The sequence below is a fragment of the Tursiops truncatus genome, chromosome 8 (assembly GCF_011762595.2).
Source record: "Tursiops truncatus isolate mTurTru1 chromosome 8, mTurTru1.mat.Y, whole genome shotgun sequence".
NCBI lineage: Eukaryota > Metazoa > Chordata > Mammalia > Artiodactyla > Delphinidae > Tursiops > Tursiops truncatus.
In genome coordinates, this window is record NC_047041.1 from 61,932,102 (window position 1) to 61,954,999 (window position 22,898).

A 22,898-nucleotide genomic window follows, 5' to 3' on the forward strand; every position below is an offset into this window, starting at 1 on the left:
ATGGGAAGTTATTGCTTCGTAGTTACAGAGTTTCTTTGGGGTGATAAAGTTTTGGAACCACATGGCAGTGACAGTTGCACAATATTATAAATATAATTAATGCCATTTAATTGTATGCTTAAAATGACAACTTTTATGTCATATGTATTTTACCACAATAAAAAATTAATTTTTTAGGACTTCCCTGGTGGCGCAGTGGTTGAGAGTCCGCCTGCCGATGCAGGGGACACGGGTTCGTGCCCCGGTCCGGGAGGATCCCACATGCCGCAGAGCGGCTGGGCCCGTGAGCCGTGGCCGCTGAGCCTGTGCGTCCGGAGCCTGTGCTCCGCAACAGGAGAGGCCACGGAAGTGAGAGGCCCGCGTTCCGCAAAAGAAAAATAATAATAATTTTTAAAAAACCCTACCCAAGGCTGAGGCAGTGGCTGGGGTTGGGGGATGGAGGGGAGAGGCAGCCTTGAGAAGAAAAAGCAGAACAACTCCCAGAGCTCATACGGGACTGGGAGCAGTTCCCGTCCACCCCAGCCAGAATGGAGAGACCTCAAAATACACAGAGCAGCAAAGAGCATTCTCAGAAGGGGCTCATCTTAGTAATAGAGACCAATCAGCCCTACACTAAAGGCTGCTCTGGACTTCCCTAATAAAGCTTAAACGCAAGTCTCAAAAGGCTTCAGCTGACTCCAAGCAACTTAACTGCATACCAGAACAAAATCCAACACTGTGCAAGGAAGTCAACTAAATCCATCAACCAACAGCATGAAAGTCACAATGTCTGCCATCCAATTAAAAACGGGCAGGCATGCAAAGATTCAGGAAAATGTGGCCCCAAAATGCAGAGATCATAGAACTAGCAGACAAGAATGTTAAAACAACTGTTACAAATATGCTGCACATGTTTAAAAGGATAGAGAAATACATGAACATGACTAAGAGAGAAATGGAAGATACTGTTTAAATGATCCAGATGGAATCTCTACAGATACAAAAATACAAGAAATGAAAAATAGGGTGGATAGGATTAACAGCAGATTAGATACTTACAAAGGAAAAATCAGTTAATTTGAAGACACAGAAAAAGGAACTATCCAAAATGAAGCACAGAGAGGGAAAAAAAAAAGGCCACAAAGAAACAAAGCTTTAGTGATCTGTGGGACAATATTAAGCATCTAGTATACATATAAATGGAGTATCAAAAGGAGAAAAAGGAGGGCAGAAAAATAAATAATTGCTAAAATTTTTCCAAACATGATGAAAACTATACACCACAGAACCAAGAAATTCAACAAACTCCAAACTGAATGCCAGCTTTTTCAAAATAAAACAGATAAAAAGAAAAAACTGATATATTAACTTCACCAAAATTTTTAAAATTTTGCTCTGTGAAAGACCCTGTTAAGGATTAAAAAGACAAATTACAGACTAGGAGAAACTATTTTTGCAAATCACATATCTGACAAGCACTTGTGTTTAGAATACATAAGAGCTCTCAAAACTCAACATTAAAAAAAATCCAACTAGAAAATAGGAAAAACACGAGTAGACATTTCACCAAAGAAGGTACACAAATGGCAAATAAGATGAAAAGATGATCAACATTATCAGCCGTTAGGGAAATACAAATTAAAATCATGAGATATCACCAATCAGAATGACTAAAATAAAAAACAGTGACAATACCAAATGCTGGCGAGAATGTGGAAAAATTAGACCACTCATACAGTGCTGGCTACTAATATAGCCACTCTGGAATATAGCTTGGCAGTTTTTTTAAAAACTAAAAATGGACTTACCATACAACACGGCAATTGAACTCCTGGGCATTTATCCCAAAGAAATGATAAATTATGTTCACATAGAAACTTGTACATGAATGTTCATAGCAGCTTTATTAGTACCAGTCAAAAACTGGAAACCACCAATGCCCTTTAATGGTGAACCATTAAACATCCATACCAGGGAATACAACTCACCAATAAAAGGGAAACAAACCTCAAGGGAATTACGCTGAGTGAAAAAAGCCAATCTCAAAATGTAACATACTTTATGATTCTATGTTTATAACATTCTTGAAATAACAAAATTATAGAACAAATTAGTGGTTGTCAGGGGTTACAGAGTGGGAGAGGTGGGTATGGCTATAAAGGAGCAGCACAAGGGAGCCTTACGGTGGTGGTATAGTTCAGTATCTCGACTGTAGTGATGGTTACACAAAACTACCCATGTGACAAAAATGTCTACAGAACCATACACACACACACCCCCAATAAATGTACAGAAATTTCCTGGTGTTGATACTACACTACAGTTATAAGATGTTAATATTGGAGGAGGATCGGTAAAAAGTGCATAGGAACTCCCTGGACATTTCTTTGCCACTACCTATAAATCTATTATATGGGAGGGAGATATTACAGAGACTAACTCAATCTAAAGAGTGAGCCAATCAGTAACAAACCAACATTTGCAGATGGCGGAGAAAATGTCTGTAGGATGGTGTACCAGAGGGCAGCAAGCAGCAACCAGGCATGTGAGATAGAGAGGATGAAGAGAGAGCTCTGAGAGGAGGGCTGAAGGGGAGCTTAAAACAAACAGCAGTAGCTTCCTAATCCTTCTCATTCTCTGTCGGCATTTAACCAATGCCTGGCAAATTCACACTAGTGATCATAATTTGCATGGACAACAAAAGAACAGTCTATATTCTGAAGTGATCTCTCTCATTCAAAGCAAGAATTACAAGCAACAATCAAGAAAGTATGTTCCTAGGCTTTTAAGTTTTCTTTTTTTTTTTAGTACTTTCCAAATTATTTGATGTCCATGAAACCAACTGATGTTACAAGAGGAAATAAACCTGGAATGCATTTTCCAATTATAGATAAAACTCTTATGATACATTACTATATGACTAAATGTATGCCACAGATTAGTGTTATTTCAACTGCTTGGTATGTGAATAAAACAGACATTAACTTTCTCATACTGAATAATAATAGCTAACATTTATTAAACATCTTTTATGTGACAGGAACTGGTCTAAATACTTTTGGAACACAGTCTCACTTAATTCTTATAACAATTCTATAAAATAAGCTCTAATGTTATTCCCATTTTACAGATTATGAAACCAAGATATAGAGAGGTTAGGTAATCTGCACAAAGCCACAGAGCTAATAAATGATAGAGACAGGCTTCAATCCAGGAAATCTGCCGCCAGACCAAACTCTTAAGAGTAATTCGATAAAATGAAGCCAGTGCTAGATGTTCTAGAATTCTATCAATTCACAAAAGACTATTGGATGACTTTAAACAACCCTGAATAGGATTTGAAAGAACTGCTCTACCTCCCTTAGATTTAATGTTCCAAACAAATCATTGGTGACTAAATTATCATAAAATGATTCAAACATTTCAGCAATGTACACCTAAACTCAGGCAGAGTCAGGGCACCAGAACAAATTAAAATTTATCATCAAAGTAAAAAAACAAAACAAAACATGGGCTTAGAATATATGTTTTCAGACTCATGAAATGCATTTCATACCATAACAGCATTTTATGTACAGGTACCACTCTGGGCACTGGAAACATGAAGGGGAAAACACAAATAAGGTCCCTACTCTCATGGAGCTTATATTTTAAGAGGGTAAAAAGGAAGAGAAAGACAAATAAGTAAACAATAAAATGAAAATAAGAGGACAATGAGATCAAGAGTAACTTGGGGGCCACTTTAGTTTGAATAATCAAAATAGTCTCTCTGAAAAGGTGATAGTTAAGTGGAAAGCTGAATTAAAAGCATTTTTTAATGTGTCAACTACACAGATTTAGTAACTCAGCATTTTAGTATATGAAAACTATAATTTATGCCCAGGGAAAGTAATCTACCTAGAAAACATTAAAGTGATTATTTTCCTATCAAAGAGAACCTTAGAACATCTAACAACGTAGAAGCAAACATTAAGAATCCTTTGCCCTTTTTCTTGTAGCTGTTCTTATTTTCAGACATCATGCATATGTAGGGAGAAAAATAATAAGGGACTTGTATATAACATTCTTGAAGTGACAATATTATAGAGACTAGATTAGTGGTTGCCAGGGGTTGGGCGAGGAGAGAGGGAGGAGGTTGTGGCATGAGGGATCCTATCTCACGCACACACACACATACGTAAAACTGGTGAAATCTGAACAAGGTACACAGATTGTATTTATGTCAATTTCCCAGTTGTAACATTGTACAATGATTATACAAGATGTTATCATTGGGCTTCCCTGGTGGCACAGAGGTTAACAATCCGCCTGCCAATGCAGGAGACACAGGTTTGAGCCCTGGTCCGGGAAGATCCCACATGCCGCAGAGCAACTAGGCGCCTGCGCCACAACTACTGAGCCTGTGCTCTAGAGCCCGCGAGCCACACCTACTGAGCCCGTGTGCCACAACTACTGAAGCCCGCGCGCCTAGAGCCCATGCTCTGCAACAAAAGAAGCCATGGCAATGAGAAGCCAGTGCACCGCAACAAAGAGTAGCCCCTGCTTGCCACAACTAGAGAAGGCCCGCACACAGCAACGAAGACCCGACGCAGCCAAAAACAAATTTTTAAAAAAATGTACTCATTGTGAGAAACTGGGTGAAGACTCCAAAAGAATCTCTGTATTATTTATTACAGCTGCATATGACTCTACTGTTATCTCAAAATAAAAAGTTTTTTTTTGGTGTTTTTTTTTTTTTAAAATAAAAAGTTTTTAAAAAAAATATAAGGTGAATGTCAGAAACATATTTAGGAAGCAACAGAATACTGCAAAGAAACAGCTTTCAACAAATTTCATGCACTAATCCATTGATCTAACTTAAGAACTAATCCTCACATCCATTCTCTACATCTGCCTTTCTATTCCTGCCCTGCAAACAGGTTCATCTGTACCATTTTTCTAGATTCCACATATATGTGTCCATCAAAAAGAGTAAATTAGACTTTGAGGCTTATAGACCAAAAGTTTAGAAAATATGCATTTTTTATATGAGACATCTGTAATCTCAAATTGTGACCTAACTGTAAATGTACATTAACCTTCATCATTTTCAAACCAGGACTCAGAAAATAAACTTATACAGTTAAAAGTAAGCAAGTCAAATGCACTAAGTAAATAGTGGCAACAAGAATTTCAAGTTTCCTGTATTTTGAAATTAAATAATGCTAATAAAACATTTTTTGGGGGGAATACATTCTTGAAACTAGAAATTAAAGAGGATAATTTAATTTTAAAGTGAAAATGTTTTCCAAATTTCAAAAGTAAAAGCTATTATTCTACATTCTTTTTTTTTAACATCTTTATCGGAGTATAATTGCTTTACAGTGTTGTTAGTTTCTGCTGTATAACAAAGTGAATCAGCTATAAGCATAAGTATATCCCCATATCCCCTCCCTCTTGAGTCTGCCTCCCACCTTCCTTATCCCACACCTCTAGTGGTTGCAAAGCACTGAGCTGATCTCCCTGTGCCATGCAGCTGCTTCCCACTAGCTAGCTATTTTACATTTGGTAGTGTATATATGTCAGTGCCACTCTCTCACTTCGTCCCAGTTACCCTTCCCACTCTCCGTGTCCTCAAGTCCATTCTCTACATCTGTGTCTTTATTCCTGTCCTGCCCCTAGGTTCTTCAGAACCTTTTTTTTTTTTAGATTCCATGTATATGTGTTAGCATACGATATTTGCTTTTCTCTTTCTGATTTACTTCACTCTGTATGACAGACTCTAGGTCCATCCACCTCACTACAAATAACTCAATTTTGTTTCTTTTTATGGCTGAGTAATATGCCATTGTATATATGTGCCACATCTTCTTTATCCATTCATCTGTCAATGAACACTTAGGTTGCTTCCACGTCCTGGCTATTGTAAATAGTGCTGCAATGAACACTGTGGTACATGACTCTTTTTGAATTATGGTTTTCTCAGCATATATGTCCAGTAGTGGGATTGCTGGGTCATATGGTAGTTCTATTTTCAGTTCTCTGAGGAACCTCCATACTGTTCTCCATAGTGGCTGTATCAATTTACATTCCCACAAACAGTGCAAGAGGGTTCCCTTTTCTCCACACCCTCTCCAGCATTTACTGTTTCTAGATTTTTTGATGATGGCCATTCTGACCGGTGTGAGGTGATATCTCATTGTAGATTTGATTTGCATTTCTCTAATGATTAGTGATGTTGAGCATCTTTTAATGTGTTTGTTGGCAATCTGTATATCTTCTTTGGAGAAATGTCTATTTAGGTCTTCTGCCAATTTTTGGATTGGGTAGTTTCTTTTTTGATATTGAGCTGCATGAGCTGCTTCTATATTTTGGAGATTAGTCCTTTGTCAGTTGATTCGTTTGCAAATATTTGCTCCCAGTCTGCGGGTTGTCTCTTCGTCTTTTTTATGGTTTCCTTTGCTGTGCAAAAGCTTTGAAGTTTCATTAGGTCCCATTTGTTTATTTTTGTTTTTATTTCCATTTCTCTAGGAGGTGGGTCAAAAAGGATCTTGCTGTGATTTATGTCATAGAGTGTTCTGCCTATATTTTCCTCTAAGAGTTTTATACTGTCTGGCCTTACATTTAGGTCTTTAATCCATTTTGAGTTTATTTTTGTGTATAGTGTTAGGAAGTGTTCTAAATTCATTCTTTTACATGTAAGCTGTCCAGTTTTCCCAGCAACACTTATTGAAGAGGATGTCTTTTCTCCATTGTATACTCTTGCCTCCTTTATCAAAGATAAGGTGACCATATGTGCCTGGGTTTATCCCTGGGCTTTCTATCTTGTTCCATTGATCTATATTTCTGTTTCGGTGTCAGTACCATACTGTCTTGATTACTGTAGCTTTGTAGTATAGTCGGAAGTCCAGGAGCCTGATTCCTCCAGCTCCATTTTTCCTTCCCAAGATTGTTTCAGCTATTCAGGGTCTTTTGTGTTTCCATACAAATTGTGCAATTTTTTGTTCTACTTCTGTGAAAAATGCCATTGGTAGTTTGATAGGGATTGCACTGAATCTGTAGATAGTTTTGGGTAGTTTAGTCATTTTCACAATGTTTACTCTTCCAATCCAAGATCATAGTATATCTCTCCATCTGTTTGTATCATCTTTAAATTTCTTTCACCAGTGTCTTATAGTTTTCTGCATTCAGGTCTTTTGTCTCCTTAGGTAAGTTTATTCCTAGGTATTTTATTCTTTTCCTTGCAATGGTAAATGGGAGTGTTTCCTTAATTTCCCTTTCAGATTTTTCTTCATTAGTGCATAGGAATGCAAGAGATTTCTGTGCATTAATTTTGTATCCTGCTACTCTACCAAATTCACTGATTAGCTCTAGTAGTTTTCTGGTAGCATATTTAGGATTTCCTATGTATAGTATCATGTCATCTGCAAACTGTGACAGTTTTACTTTTTTTCCAATTTGGATTCCTTTTATTTCTTTTTCTTCTCTGATTGCTGTGGCTAAAACTTCCAAAACTATGTTGAGTACTAGTGGTGAGAGTGGGCAACCTTGTCTTATTCCTGATCTTAGAGGAAATGGTTTCAGTTTTTCACCACTGAGAATGATGTTGGCTGTGGGTTTGTCATATATGGCCTTTATTATGTTGAGGTAGGTCCCCTCTACGCCTACTTTCTGGAGAGTTTTTATCATAAATGGGTATTGAATTTTGTCAAAAGCTTTTTATGCATCTAATGGGATGACCATATGGTTTTTCTCCTTCAATTTGTTAATATGGTGTATCACATTGATTGATTTGCGTATATTGAAGAATCCTTGCATCCCTGGGATAAACCCCACTTGATCATGCTGTACGATCCTTCTAATGTGCTGTTGGATTCTGTCTGCTAGTATTTTGTTGAGGATTTTCACATCTATGTTCATCAGAGATATTGGCCTATAGTTTTCAATTTTGTGACATCTTTGTCTGGTTTTGGTATCAGGGTGATGGTGGCCTTGTAGAATGAGATGGGGAATATTCCTCCCTCTGCTACATTTTGGAAGAGTTTGAGAAAGATAGGTGTTAGTCCTTCTCTAAATGTTTGATAGAATTCGCCTGTGAAGCCATCTGGTCCTGGGCTTTTGTTTGTTGGAAAATTTTTTTTGTTTATTTTTGGTTTTTTTTTTCTTTGCGGTACGTGGGCCTCTCACTGCTGTGGCCTCTCCCATTGCAGAGCACAGGCTCCGGACGCGCAGGCTCAGCGGCCATGGCTCACGGGCCCAGCTGCTCCGTGGTATGTGGGATCCTCCTGGACCGGGACACGAACCCGTGTCCCCTGCATTGGCAGGCGGACTCTCAACCACTGCGCCACCAGGGAAGCCCTTTTGGAAAATTTTTAATCACAGTTTCAATTTCAGTGCTTGTGATTGGTCTGTTTATATTTTCTATTTCTTCCTGGTTCAGTCTTGGAAGGTTGTGCTTTTCTAAGAATTTGTCCATCTCTTCCAGGTTGTCCATTTTATTGAAATATAGTTGCTTGTAGTAATCTCTCATGATCCTTTGTATTTCTGCAGTGTCAGTTATTACTTTTCCTTTTTCATTTATAATTCTGTTGATTTGATTCTTCTCCCTTTTTTTCTTGGTGAGTCTGGCTAATGGTTTATCAATTTTGTTTATCTTCTCAAAGAACCAGCTTTTAGTTTTATTGATCCTTGCTATTGTTTCCTTCATTTCTTTTTCATTTATTTCTGATATGATCTTTATGATTTCTTTCCTTCTGCTAACTTTGGGAATTTTTTGTTCTACTTTCTCTAATTGCTTTAGGTGTAAATTTGGGTTGTTTATTTGAGATTTTTCTTGTTTCTTGAGGTATGATTGTTTTGCTATAAACTTCCCTCTTAGAACGGCTTTTGCTGCATCCCACAGATTTTGGGTCGTCGTGTTTTCATTGTCATTTGTTTTTAGGTATTTTTTGATTTCCTCTTTGATTTCTTCAGTGATCTCTTGGTTATTTAGCAGCACACTGTTTAGCCTCCACGTGTTTGTTTTACAGATTTTTTTCCTGTAATTGATATCTAGTCTCAGCATTATGGTCGGAAAAGATATTTGATACAATTTCAATTTTCTTAAATTTACCAAGGCTTGATTTGTGACCCAAGATATGATCTATCCTGGAGAATGTTCCATGAGCACTTGAGAAGAAAGTGTATTCTGTTGTTTTTGGATGGAATGTCCTATAAATATCAATTAAGTCCATCTTGTTTAATGTGTCATTTAAAGCTTGTGTTTCCTTCTTTATCTTCATTTTGGATGATCTGTCCATTGGTGAAAGGGGGTGTTAAAGTCCCCTACTATTATTGTGTTACTGTCAACTTCCCCTTTTATGGCTGTTAGCATTTGTCTTATGTATTGAGGTGCTCCTATGTTGGGTGCATAAATATTTACAATTGTTACATCTTCTTCTTGGATTGACCCCTTGATCATTATGTAGTGCCCTTGTCTCTTGTAATAGTCTTTATTTTAAAGTCTATTTTATATGATATGAGAATTGCTACTCCAGCTTTCTTTTTATTTCCATTTGCATGGAATATGTTTTTCCATCTCCTCACTTTCAGTCTGTATGTGTCCCTAGGTCTGAAGTGAGTCTCTTGTAGACAGCATATGTATGGGTCTTGTTTTTGCATCCATTCAGCCAGTCTGTGTCTTTTGGTTGGAGCATTTAATCCATTTACATTTAAGGTAATTACCAATATGTATATTCCTATTACTATCTTCTGAATTGTTTTGGGTTTGTTTTTGTAGGTCTTTTTCTTCTCTTGTGTTTTCTGCCTAGAGAAGTTCCTTTACCATTTGTTGTAAAGCTGGTTGGTGGTGCTGAATTCTCTTAGCTTTTGCTTGTCTGTGAAGGTTTTAATTTCTCCATCGAATCTGAATGAGATCCTTGCTGCGTAGAGTAATCTTGGTTGTAGGTTTTTCCCTTTCATCACTTTAAATATGTCCTGCCACTCCCTTCTGGCTTGCAGAGTTTCTGCTGAAAAATCAGCTCTTAACCTTATTGGGATTCCCTTGTATGTTATTTGTTGCTTTTCCCTTGCTGCTTTTAATATTTTTTCTTTGTATTTAATTTTTGATAGTTTGATTAATATGTGTCTCAGCATGTTTCTCTTTGGGTTTATCCTTTATGGTACTCTGTGCTTCCTGGACTTGATTGACTATTTCCTTTCCCATGTTAGGGAAGTTTTTGACTATAATCTCTTCAAATATTTTCTCAGAACCTTTCTTTTTCTATTCTTCTTCTGGGACCCCTACAGTTCGAATGTTGGTGTGTTTAACATTGTCCCAGAGGTCTCCGAGACTGTCCTCTATTCTTTTCATTCTTTTTTCTTTATTCTGCTCCCTGGCAGTTATTTCCACCATTTTATCTTCCAGCTCACTTATCCATTCTTCTGCCTCAGTTATTCTGTTATTGATTCCTTCTAGAGTATTTTTAATTTCAGTAATTGTGTTGTTCATCACTGTTTGTTTGCTCTTTGATTCTTCCAGCTCCTTGTTAAATATTTCTTGTATTTTCTCCATTCTGTTTCCAAGATTTTGGATCATCTTTACTATCATTACTCTGAATTCTTTTTCAGGTAGGTTGCCTATTTCATCTTCATTTATTTGGTCTTGTAGGTTTTTACCTTGCTCCTTCAACTGTAACATTTTTTTTTGTCATTTCATTTTTTTTTTTTTTTGATGGATGGTCCAGCCCTGGAGTTTGCATGCAGTTGGATAGAGCTGGGTCTTGGTGCTGAGATGAGGACCTCCAGGAGGCTCACTCTAATTGATATTCCCCGGGGTCTGAGGTTGTTTGTTAGTCCAGTGGTTTGGACTCAGAGCTCCCACCACAGGATCACAGGTCCAGCCTCTGGCCTGGGAACCAAGATCCCACATGTTTCGTGGAGTGTTTAAAAAAAAAAAAAAAAAAAGAAAGAAAGAAAAAAGGAGCAGTACAATATTAAAGAATAAAAAACAAAATAAAATTAGAAAGATTAAAAAATATATTAGGAAAAATAAAACTATAATTGAAACAACTGCAACAAGGTAAAATAAAACGATAGCAGAAAAAATAAAAAAAGGGGGGGAGGGGCAACAAGTCAAAAGGAGAGATCACTAACAAAGTATAAAGAATAAAATAAAATTAGATGGGTGCTTTGTGACCACCTAGAGGGGTGGGATAGGGAGGGTGGGAGGGAAACACAAGAGGGAGGAGATATGGGGATGTATGTATATGTATAGCTGATTCACTTTGTTATAAAGCAGAAACTAACACACCATTGTAAAGCAATTATACTCCAATAAAAATGTTAAAAAATAAAATAAAATAAAATTAGAAAAATAAAAGATTTATTAGGAAAAATAAAAATATAAAAGGGTCAACAACAATGAATCAATAATGTAAAACAGAACCCCAATCTAAAAGAGGAAAAAAGAAAAATAAAATAAAGCCTTGGCTATGGGGGCGGGGTTTAGGCAGGGGTGGAACTTAGGCAGCGGTGGGGTTTAGGGTGGGGTGGGACCTAGGCAGGTGGGGGCTGACGTTTGAGGGTGGGGTGGGGCCTAGCCAGGGCGACATTCAAGAGTGGGGCAGGACGTCTGCTTCCAACCTGCCCAGAAGGGGAGAGGCAGTACTTGTTCCAGAGTTTAGAGGTAGGGCCCTGGGTGGGGGGGGTGCGGGGGTGGGGGGGTGGGGGCGGGGCTTGGGCTCTGCACGCCAGGAGGGAGTCTCCGAGGGCAGAGGATTAGGCCTGGGAGCCCAACAGGCTCCCTGGTGCCTAAGTGGACGGGGAAAGCACTGGCCCGTTCCCTTCCATTCCTTCATGCCCCTGCCCCCCCCCCGCCCCGTCTCCCCCAGGGTCTCACCCGTTGCCGCTGGACCCCTAACCATGGGTGTGTCCCGCTGGGTGTAGGAACTCCTCCCCTCTCCAAGTCGGCCCTCAGGGGTGCCGTCCCAGAGGTCCGCACTTTACTCTTGCTTCCCCTTCCCTCCCTCTGACTCCCTCAGGACCCGCCTGGGTGGAGGGGGCCTAGGTGGGCAGAGGATCAGGCCTGGGATCTCAATAGGTTCCTGGGGGTCCAAGTGGGCAGGGGAAACCTGGCCACGCTCCCTTTTGATCCTCTGCCCTCCCAAGGGTTCCTAATTTCCCTCTTTGGGCATGGGATCCCTTCCCCTCCCCCAGCCTCCCCTCAGGGGCGCCAGTCCCGTCCGCCTCCACTTCTACTCCCCCTTCACTCCCCCCACACCCCATGTCCTACCTGGTCGCTGGGGGTTCTTCCCGTCCCCTTAGGTGTCTGTGGTCCCCCACTGGTGCCTGGTAGGTGCCCTAGTTGTGAGAAGACTCGAATTCCGCCTTTTAAAAAATTATTGGGAAAAAAACAGAAATTAAATAAGCCTAGAATCTCCTTTAAAAAAAAAAAAAAAGAATCCTACCACACCATTTTGGCAAATTTATGAGCAGAATGTACCATGCAGGATAACTTTAAATAACTAATCAACTATTTTTATATAATACAAATCACTATCATCCATTACCACTCCTTGATTAACAATAAATGACCAGGAACAAAAGAACAGACTGCTGTAGCATCACCTGAGACTACTTAATCAGAGAGACTCAGAGAAGTATGATCCAATTGGTGGAATAATACTCAGATCCAACTCCTACTGTGCTACTGAACATTCAGTATTCCTGAGCAAGCTATTTAACCTCTGCACCTCAATCTTCTGAGCTGTAAAGTGAGAATCATCATAGCTGCCAATTCATAAACAGGGACGCTGAAGCTTAATGTAAGATGCTGCATCTAAGCTACCACAACCCAAGAGATTCCAGCAGTTCTTGCTCAAGCAAAACTTCCAAAAGTGCCAAAGTGAACCCCAAACTCTTACTGCTTTCCGTTTTATCTCCAAATATGTGGATGAACATCATGAGAAGTTGAATATTATCACTAGAACATTTAAAAACCAATGCCTGACTCAGAGACATAGTAACTTTATAACAATAGCTGATTTAATGGTTATTTTATAAATGTATTCATTTGTTATATCAGACTAAATATAAATATAAGCATTCCACAGAAGTGTCACAACCCATAAAAGAATGAAATAGTAATAAGATATATTGTATCACATCATAAAATTTGTTAATTCCTATTTTGTTTCTTCCTTCTCTAGCAAAGAGAATGTGCAGAACATACAAAGTGAGAGGTGAAGATGCAGACAGATAAAAAGAAGGGTATAGGCCACTCTAGGCCCCCCTGAGCTATACGCTAAAGAAAAGCTGCAGGTGTAACCTCAGAGCCAATACTGATAGACTTTGAAAAAGTGTGGGAAATAAGAGAGGTCCTTAGATATTGACAGTCAAGTGTTATAAAAATGAGAATATCTGATCATTTCACCTTTACATACCAAGGAACACAGGTCATACACTGCTGGAAAACCTAAGTATCCAATCAATTAGCCATCTCTGGTCTAATCACACTTTCAGGGAGGACAGTTGGCTATGCCAAGAACTCAGATGTGTCAGAACAGAGGCTGTAGGACAGGAAGATTCATTTAGAAAATGCAGGAGGACAGGAGCCCAAAAAATCTAGTACAGAGTTAACAGAGAGTACTATAATAGCTTACATGATACAACTACAAAAATATGATAGCATCACTCTGTTACATGCAATAATTATCTATGAAACACAATACAAATAAACTAAGTTATATTTCTGGATAAGAGATTTTAATTTTTTCAACAATTAAAGTGACTTTAGTCTGCATTCTAAAGTTCATTAACTATAGATTCTAGAGCTAATAGCTAAGAAACAGAAAACAGCCAGAAAGAGAAATCAACAAAGATATTCCAATGCATAATTAATAAATTAGAATATTACAGAGCAAATCAAACTCAGTCTTGCCTCTAATTTCAAAAGCCTATATGACTTTTCACAAACTTCATTTATTATTTACTATTTATCATGCGCTACAAGCAGAATAATCTTAGATATGTTTCCTGATTCTACCATGTCACCCTCCTTAAACTTGTTTATCTGGGCATATTAATATATTTCTATATTCTTCATGATTATTTTAAAATATCTAGTACCACTCCTGAAAAATAGTGATTGCCTACTCAGTAACAGAAAAATAAAAGTACTGTGTAACATTATTGTTTATCTTCATAGTCACTTTTTTGCGGGGGGGGGGGCTGCTTTGGGTCTTTGTTGCTGCGCGCGGGCTTTCTCTAGTTGTGGCAAGCGGGGGCTACTCTTTGTTGCAGTGCGCGAGCTTCTCATTGCAGTTACAGTGTGCAACTCTTTGTTGCAGTGTGTGAGCTTCTCATCTGCTCTTGTTGCAGAGCACGGGCTCTAGGTGCACAGGCTTCAGTTGTTGTGGCACTCGGGCTCTGTAGTTGCGGCTTGCAGGCTCTAGAGTACAGGCTCAGTAGTTGTAGTGCACTGGCTTAGTTGCTCCGCAGCATGTGGGATCTTCCTGGACCAGGGCTTGAACCGGTGTCCCCTGCATTGGCAGGCGGATTCTTAACCACTGCACCACCAGCGAAGTCCCCTAGTCACTTTCTATTCTACCAGTACAGAAGCTATGAAGATGTGAGTATGTATTCCACTCGCACGCCTCTCCATCTGACAGCTCTGCAGGTCTTTCCACACAAGCTTACTTTAGTTCTGTTCATTTCACATACGAATCTTTAAAATTCCCTTTTGCCCATTTTCTGGATATACTCAATGGCAACAGACCCATTACAGCCATTTTTATATGGCAAATTTCTTGAACAAGAATCATACCATAATCCTACCATAATCATAAAGGTCAAATGCATCACTGCTTCTCCAGGGAAGTCTTTCTATGCAGTAATGAGCCACTTTTCTTTAGGAATCAAAGTCTCACTCTGTTGAGTAAATGACTGCTCACATGCAGACGTTTCTCACTCTAAGTCTGTCAACTATGCCATAACCTTCTCTTTTCTCATTTTTTTTTTGAAATCTGCAAGCTTTTACATATATATGATTGCAGTGCTTGACGTAGAGCCCTGCTGATGGAAAAGCACTCACATATTTGTTGATTTATCATACACCTGTACTTGGAATTTTAAAAACTTCCATATTAGTAATAAATAGAGCTCTTCCTGTAGTGAATTTCACCATATTCAGAGCAATCCCTTCGGTTCTTGTTTATCAGGCACAGTGGACTCACACATGTACAAAATAACCTAAATTCAAGTTATTTATTATAGCATTGCTAGCAAAATATTGGAAACATTCAAATGCCCTTTGATAAAGCACTGGTGGTACATCCATACAATGGAATACTATGCAACAACTGAAAAATGAAAAGACTTTTTTTTAACTGGAACAATCTCCTAGATATTGTTAGGCAAAAAAAAATCAAGGTATAAAAGAGGGGTGAAATTATATTTATATATAATATACTAAATGTTATACACTAAATATATTTATATATAATATACTAAATGTTATTATATATGTATATTTTATATATTTAATTTATACAGACTCATACATCTCTGAAAGGATAGTCATTGTAGGGAAATAAGTGTCAAGAGGACAGGGACAAAAGGAAGACTTTTTCACTATATACCCTTCTATTTTTAAATTATGTACCAAACACAATTATTATCTATTCAAAAAATAATTAAACTTTAAAAGAATATATAGTGTGGCAGTTACACGCAGAGGCTCTGTAGATAAAAAGACCTGAGTTTAAGTCCCAGCTCTACCATTAACTAGTGTGTGACCTTAGGCAAGTTCTCCAAGCCCCAGTTTCCTCATCTGTAAAATGGGGGTAATGACAGTTACTGTGAGAATCAGAGCAAATCAAGTATATAAATCACTTAGCACAGTTCCTGGAAACTATTATTATTCAATGTTCTATTTAAATGGTACTGCAGACTTGAAAGTCACAAAGATCATCAATCATTTTTTCTCTTATTCTCGGTGAGCAAATTTTGTTAGTTCCTCTTTCAAAAAGATACAGCATCCAACCATTTATGTCCATTGTATAACCACTAGAGATTGGCCCAGACACGGAAGTATTAGCTAAAGACTTTGAATTTCATAAGAAAGTCAGTTAGAAGCCCCTGCACATTTGCCACTATATACAGACATATCCATATAATCTCTACTCTACTAAATACCAAATGCCATCAATTTATATCTGTATTCCCACTTTACTGTTTGTAAAGTATTTTCAAACACTTTAGCTCAATTCCTGGAATTGCATCTTGGAAACAGAAGGTCCATTAAAGGACATTCTAATTTTTCAACAACTATGAAACAAGCAGAGCAGGCATTTTTGTTCCTCTTTTGTAGATAAACACTTTTAGTTAAAGAGTAACCTATTAAATATGAATTTAAATGATTTTTAAATAATAAATTAATTAAATGAAAGCCAAAGAAGAGGAGTGACGTGCCAAAGGCCACATGCTTTACAAGAAAAAATAAAAATGCCTAGATTTCAGATCTTCTCATTTCAGCACTCATTTCACCTACAGTCTTGACAGGAAGTGTGTCTCTTACCAGGACGTCATCAAGCATACTGTTCTTCCCTTATCTAGAAGGCTCTTACCTATGCCAACCAAGACTTTGTTCACAGAAGCTTCCCTGGATCTGGTAGCCCCAGGTCTCTGAATTCTATCTACTGCCATAGCAAACAACTTAGGCCCACACTGATTGTATCTACAAGGATGACCTACAAGCACCTCAAATTCAACATGTTCACAGCAGTAACATATTCACGGCAGTAACTACCTTGCCTCGTTCCTCCACCCTCAACCCTTGCCTGACTTGCTCTTCCACCTCCACCTCCTGGGACCCCTAGTTCAGTGAATTGTCCCACTGTCACCCACATGGGAAACCATACATCTAAGAGTGATGCTACTCTCCTCCCTCTCCCTAAATCCACCAATCCTGCTTCTACCTCTAACTATCTATAGAATGAATCCGCTTCTCTTCAGAATGGATGTAGAGTAGGAGAAGAGAGAGAACTGGAAAAGAGGGCCCATGCCTAGTCCCCCAGACTTCCAGGATTGGAGAGCAGTGACTGAGAGGTCTGACCCAGGCACCAAAATAGCATGGTTCAAATCCCAGCTTAGGCACTTACCAGCTCTCTGCCCTTGGGCATATTACTGAACTTATGTCTCATTTTTCTCATCTGTCCAGCTGAGAAAATACTAGTAGCTATCTCATAGGATCACTATAAAGTGCAAAAGAATTAATATAAAGTGCTTAGAATAATGTCTGGTACACTTTATAGTATACACTACTATTTCCAACAGAAGCATGTTTTTTTTTTTTAATGTCATAAGATATTTGTTCCACAGTGGTATAAAATCCAAAAGTTTTTCATCAAGACAGAAAATCAAAACAGTCCAATGTCCAATCAATCTGAGTCTCCATCCCACTTAAAGTTTTAGTCACGTTGTGCCTATGGCTACTTCCCTACTGTACAACTGCAATACCTCTTACCTAGATTACTATATCGGCCTCCAATTAATTGATCTCTTTATTTCTAGCCCTCTCCAATATATTCTCCAAACTGCAGTCAAAATGATTTTTCTAAAATGTGTATCTATGTATGCCGTTCTCCTACTTAAAGCCCTTCAATCATTCCCTATTACTTTGAATTAAAGTCTAGATTTTTTTAACATGGCTTAAAGAGCCCAATGTGATATGTGTGATATGGTCTCAAGTGTCATTCTTATCTACCTTCCCACCCCGCCATCTAGGCTCCTGTCATCACTCTTTCCATTCCTAAAATTCTTTCAGGTCCCACACCTCTCAGGTCCAGGATTTTAGATATATTATGTCCTCTGCTTGAAACACCATGCCCCATCACTCTACCTCTTACCTGGATAATTGCTACCTACCCTTCAGTCTTAATTTAGATGCCGCTTCATCCAAAAAACACATCTCCTGGCCCCCAAATCTGGATTAGGTGCCCTTCCTATGATTCAAGCAGTACCATATATTTCCCCTATCAGAGCATTTTTCTCAACTGCCTATTTGCTTATCTATATTCCCCCATCAAACTATAAGCTGTACAAAGGTAAAGACCACATCTTTCTTTTATCCTAATGCTCACCACAATGCCTGCCACGTGGCAGGTGCTTCATTAAGTATCTGTTGAATAAATTAATATCACAAATGGGGCTCCAGCAGGTTCATGAATATTTTGCAAGCAACATTAAGTGGAAGGATTTTTTTAAACTAAAGTAAATCAAGTAAATAAAATACTAATAAATACAGAAGTTGAAAGTCTTACAGAGACACTCAATATGACATAGAATCTAATCATTATGACTGTCCAGTGACCAGGTCAGAATCTTTGGGAAACAGCAAAAGAGACCTCTCTGAAGAATATAGGCAGAAATAGTTTCCAGTAATACAGAGGCAAGAAATCATGAGCAACAATACATCTCCTGCTAAGCCTCTGGAAACCAAAAAAAAAAAAAAAAAAATCTATCATAGGAAATCTTTTAAAAATATAAAATACATGCTGCAGTTTCCTGGCCAACTGTAAGTTCTACCACAATGAACTGAAAAATCAACGCCTAAAATCCATGCAGATTAAGCACACTGACAAGTAAAAAATTAATAAATATTCAATCTCACCTCTACCTTAACAGTCAATTTTCAATTCTCTTATTTTTCCCACCTCCATACACAAAGTAAGATTCTCCATCCTCTGTACCTGGGAGCAATTTATACACAGCTCTGGTATTACTTTTATCACACTCTATCGTATTACTTAAGTACCTCTCCTCCACCAGACTCTCAGGAAGACAGAGGTGTATCTGTCATCATTGTATCTTTAAGGCTATCACTGCACATAGTAGGTTTTTGGTGTTTGTGGAAAGGAGAAAAAGGAAGGAAGAGAAAGGGAGAGAAAGAGCAATCTATTTATTCAAGTATGTCGAAAGGTAGTCGTTGAAGTGGTAGAGAACTCCCACAGATGTAAGGAAAAGAAGCCTGAAAGAAGTTAAATTTCTAAAAGTTAACATGCAGATAATTCAGTGAACTTTAATATTAATTAATAACAGAAATAAGGACTACTCATTCTCATCCAATGGCAGTCTACAAGAAAGCTTACAGAGTAAGGAGCTCCATGTAGACTTCTTTATGTAGCCTATGTAGAAGCACAGAGCCCGCCCCCCCCCCCAAAAAAAAGGAGGAAGAGGAGGGGGGAAGAGGAGAAGTGGGAAGAGAAAAATAAAAAAATTGTTCCATGCCCCACTCAGTGTCTAAGAAGTCAAAGTGATTCAAACACTTCAAAAATGGTTGTCCATGACCAATATTATTAATATTTTGAGAAAGATGCATGAGGATGTTTTACTATTGGGGGAGAGAAAAATGTTAGATATTCTCAACAGAAATTCATTGTCATATTTTCACTTAGTGACATGACTCTAAAATGTTCAAACATGAAGTGAAAAATTCATTTGTTCAGTGTTTGTAACAGATACTCAAATATTTGAAAAATCATTATTTCAACATTAAATATCACTATTTACATTACACAGTATGCAGGCTGGAGTTAGAAGAAAAGACTATCATGTGGAAGATTTGCTTTTAACAGAGTCAGACAATCTGTTCATTCCCCAAGATGCCAAGAATTTACCTCGCTCCCCAATAAACTTAAAGACATTCCCCATATACTCTAATACCAATAGCCTGGGCTGTGTAAGAGTTCGTGGAAGAGAGATGTAATCTGCTATCATCACATATGCAATGAAAAGTACAAAAGAATTCTAAAAGTCCTATAAAACTTGTATCTTTCCCACCAGGGAAACTCTCCCAGCACAGTGACTTTCTTTTTCATAATACCAAATCAAAGCTTTAACAGCATCCACGTTGTGCTTAGGTTCAGCCCAGAAAACAGACTTCTCTAAAGACTTTGGAAAAGAAACCCAACACTTAGATGGAGCCTTATCACTTCAGAAGAAGGTCTATTCCGAAAGAGAACCATCTGTCCCTGAAGGCTGAGCTCATTCCAGACAGAAGATATGTAACTTCCCCTTTTTTATTAATTTATTGGCATGATAACTCACATCAATTTAAAGGCAGTTCATCCACAATGAGCAAACTGTTTGAAAGCTAAATGCATTAAATCTTCTTTCACGGGGCCTGTAAGTATTTTTTGAAATCTTAGTGGTTTGCACTTAATACTTTATTTTAAAATCAGTTTCATCATATCCTAAAACCAGTATTTCTTCAGGAAGATGGATTTCATTTTACCTCCATATCTATTACCCCAGGTCAGAATTGCAATGCATTGTGATTCCATTTGAAACCACTAATACTGCACTCAAAAATCCAATCAGTAAGGGAGTCTGAAAACACAATTTTCCAAAATGACTATAGTGCTCCTACTTCCTATTCTTAAATATCTAAGACGCTAATTGAACATCCATACTATTTTATTTATAGATCTTTCTCAAATATTCTCACAATAAAATCACCAGTTTTTAATTCCCACTTCCACAAAAGCTCTTTTTTTTGGCTTTATTTTGAAGACTTAACAACTGTATTTTTTAAATCAGTTTGATAAATAAGTGTTCAAAAAACAAAATGTTCTTATGAGACTCAGAAGTCTCTACAGCATATAGCTTGATATGCTTTACAACAGTAGGAACAGAGGACAAAACTATGAAAGTATAGTAACACTCAATTATACAAAACAGATGTATGAATATGTGTATAAGTATACATGCGCAGGAGATATATATCCACTTTGTGAATTATCTACAAAAGCAATTTAATGTCAGGCAGCTTTTATCCACCATGTCTTCTTGGCTATGGTATGATCATGAATCTAAAATCAGTCATATAAATCACTGAAGCAAAACCTAGAATGGAGAAGTAGCCATGTCATAGTATCAGGCAATCACAGAATCCTGGAATTGGAAAGAACATCAAAGGACATCTGATACAGCACGGAATTTCTTTCATAGATCTAATGGATGCTGACATGGACACTGTTGTAAGTTTTCCAACGACAGGGAGCCCATTCTTTACTTTCCCCAAGAAGCTCATTTCATCAGACTCCAGTGACAGGATGTTTCTCCTCATATCAAGCCAAAATTATCTCCCTATAAATCCTCCTGTCAGGTAGTACCTAGTCTGTTCTTACAGATATTCCTAGCCCATCTTTAACAGGTCTCTGTGTTCTAGATATGAAGGAAATGAACATGTTCCCCCTGGTCATATTTCCTAGAGGCTAGGCATCTTTTCTACATCCCCAATACCCTAAGCTGTCCTTCGTATCATTTAAAGACCCTTAACCATCCCAGGCACTTCAGTCTCCTCTTGGTGAAATTCAATTTGCCAGTATCTCTATTAAAAAACGGCATCTAGAACTAAAAATCATACTCCACAAATTATTACCAACATTTATTCACTAGGAAATAGATATTTGGGAAAGAGTCAAACCAAAGAACCCTCTGCTTCCTAGGGAGCAAGTCTTAACGTATACAATGGAAATGGCTAGATAAACAGAAAATATAAATCAATGCGATCCAAAAACAGTGATGAGAAAAGTGGGGGGGGGGTTGGAGTTTAAAATAGAGTGTCATCAAGCTATTCATTCTGAAAGAAATTAAACCACACTAAGTCCACAACCTAAATTACCTGAGAACTGGTAATGCTAAAGTAATATGACCAAAACTTTCTAAATTTGCAATAAGCACGGTTATATATAGTCATAGCCTTTAAAATAAATTACTTTTAATCTCATCTAAAGAATCAAATGAAATCAAAATACTGGATGTAATTAAGACTGTTTAGTTTCCCTGGAGATTATACGAATCAGACATGTTAAGCATTCTAGGAATGAAACATTTGATACAATTAAGAAAATCCTATTGAAAAAAATTAGTCTGTAAAACAGAGATAATATGGGGCTAAGGAATGGCTTATTAATTACTTATTCAATTCTGAGTATAATAAATACAGCTATTACCATTTCAATTCACTAGTGGCTGAGCTCAGAAAGCTAAAACACTGCCACTCAATCTGCCTCCAGAATCTATTGATCTAATCAGTATAGTCACTGCCTGCTTCATTTATTGAATCACAGAATTATTTTAGGCTGAAAGGAATTTAGATGGAAAAAAAATGCTAGTAAGAAGGAGGACCAAAATTAAAGACCAAAATCTGGTACCTTGTCTTCTATACTTGAACAACCCTTCAAATACTTGAAAGAAGCTGTCATACCCTCCTTTCCCGCCCTAACCAATCTTCTTTCCAAGGCCAGTTCCTTCAATGACTTATAATATAGGGAGGATCTCAGAACAAAGTCCTATATAAGTGACCTCTGGAAATTCAGACATGTTCTTTCATGTCTGACGGGCCAGCTCAGACTGTGTCTTGAGGGGATAAATGAGTGGCTATCGGGAGGAGGCTGCCCCCAACAAGATGAAGCCTCTTGAGCCCCACTCTTCAACCCCTCAGTTACTCTGCATAAGTCAAGCAGGAGGGACCTGAGAGCCACAGCCCTGGCGCAGAGCCACTCAGTAAGTGACTATGGAAGAAGATCAGAAGAGAGGCTATGACTATGCCAACATCAGAAACACCAGGGGACAGCACCTCCAGTTCAGGGGCCTTCCCCTATACCTGGCCTTTCTCCAATAGCGCTCTCTCCACTAGGTCTCAGCCAACCTAATGGGTCTTTCCTGTTTCTGACTAAGCCCTGGGGCAAACAGGACAGAGACTCCTCCAGAGAGTATATAGCCACAGCGGGAGCTCTCCGTGAGGATAAGGTCATAATCCCAAAGTAGACAGGCAAGTAACCTAGGATGATATTAAAGTGGCAGGATGCTATAACAAGAGAAGCAAGATGGCAAAAGCCCAAAATATTAGATGCTTGGGGGAAATGCTAAAGACAAAAGACAAAGAAAAGGAATTT

The 22,898-nt window shown here is 38.2% G+C and overlaps 1 protein-coding gene across 5 annotated transcripts in view; it reads right to left on the reverse strand.

Moving 5' to 3' along the window:
- Positions 1-22,898, reverse strand: part of STK33 (serine/threonine kinase 33) — a 173,485-nt gene that overhangs the window by 142,156 nt on the left and 8,431 nt on the right. For all 5 annotated transcript variants that reach the window (XM_073808595.1, XM_073808592.1, XM_073808590.1 and 2 more), the window contains one exon: positions 12,230-12,324. The gene's annotated coding sequence lies outside the window, so the exon portion shown is untranslated. The remainder of the gene's footprint in view (positions 1-12,229; positions 12,325-22,898) is intronic.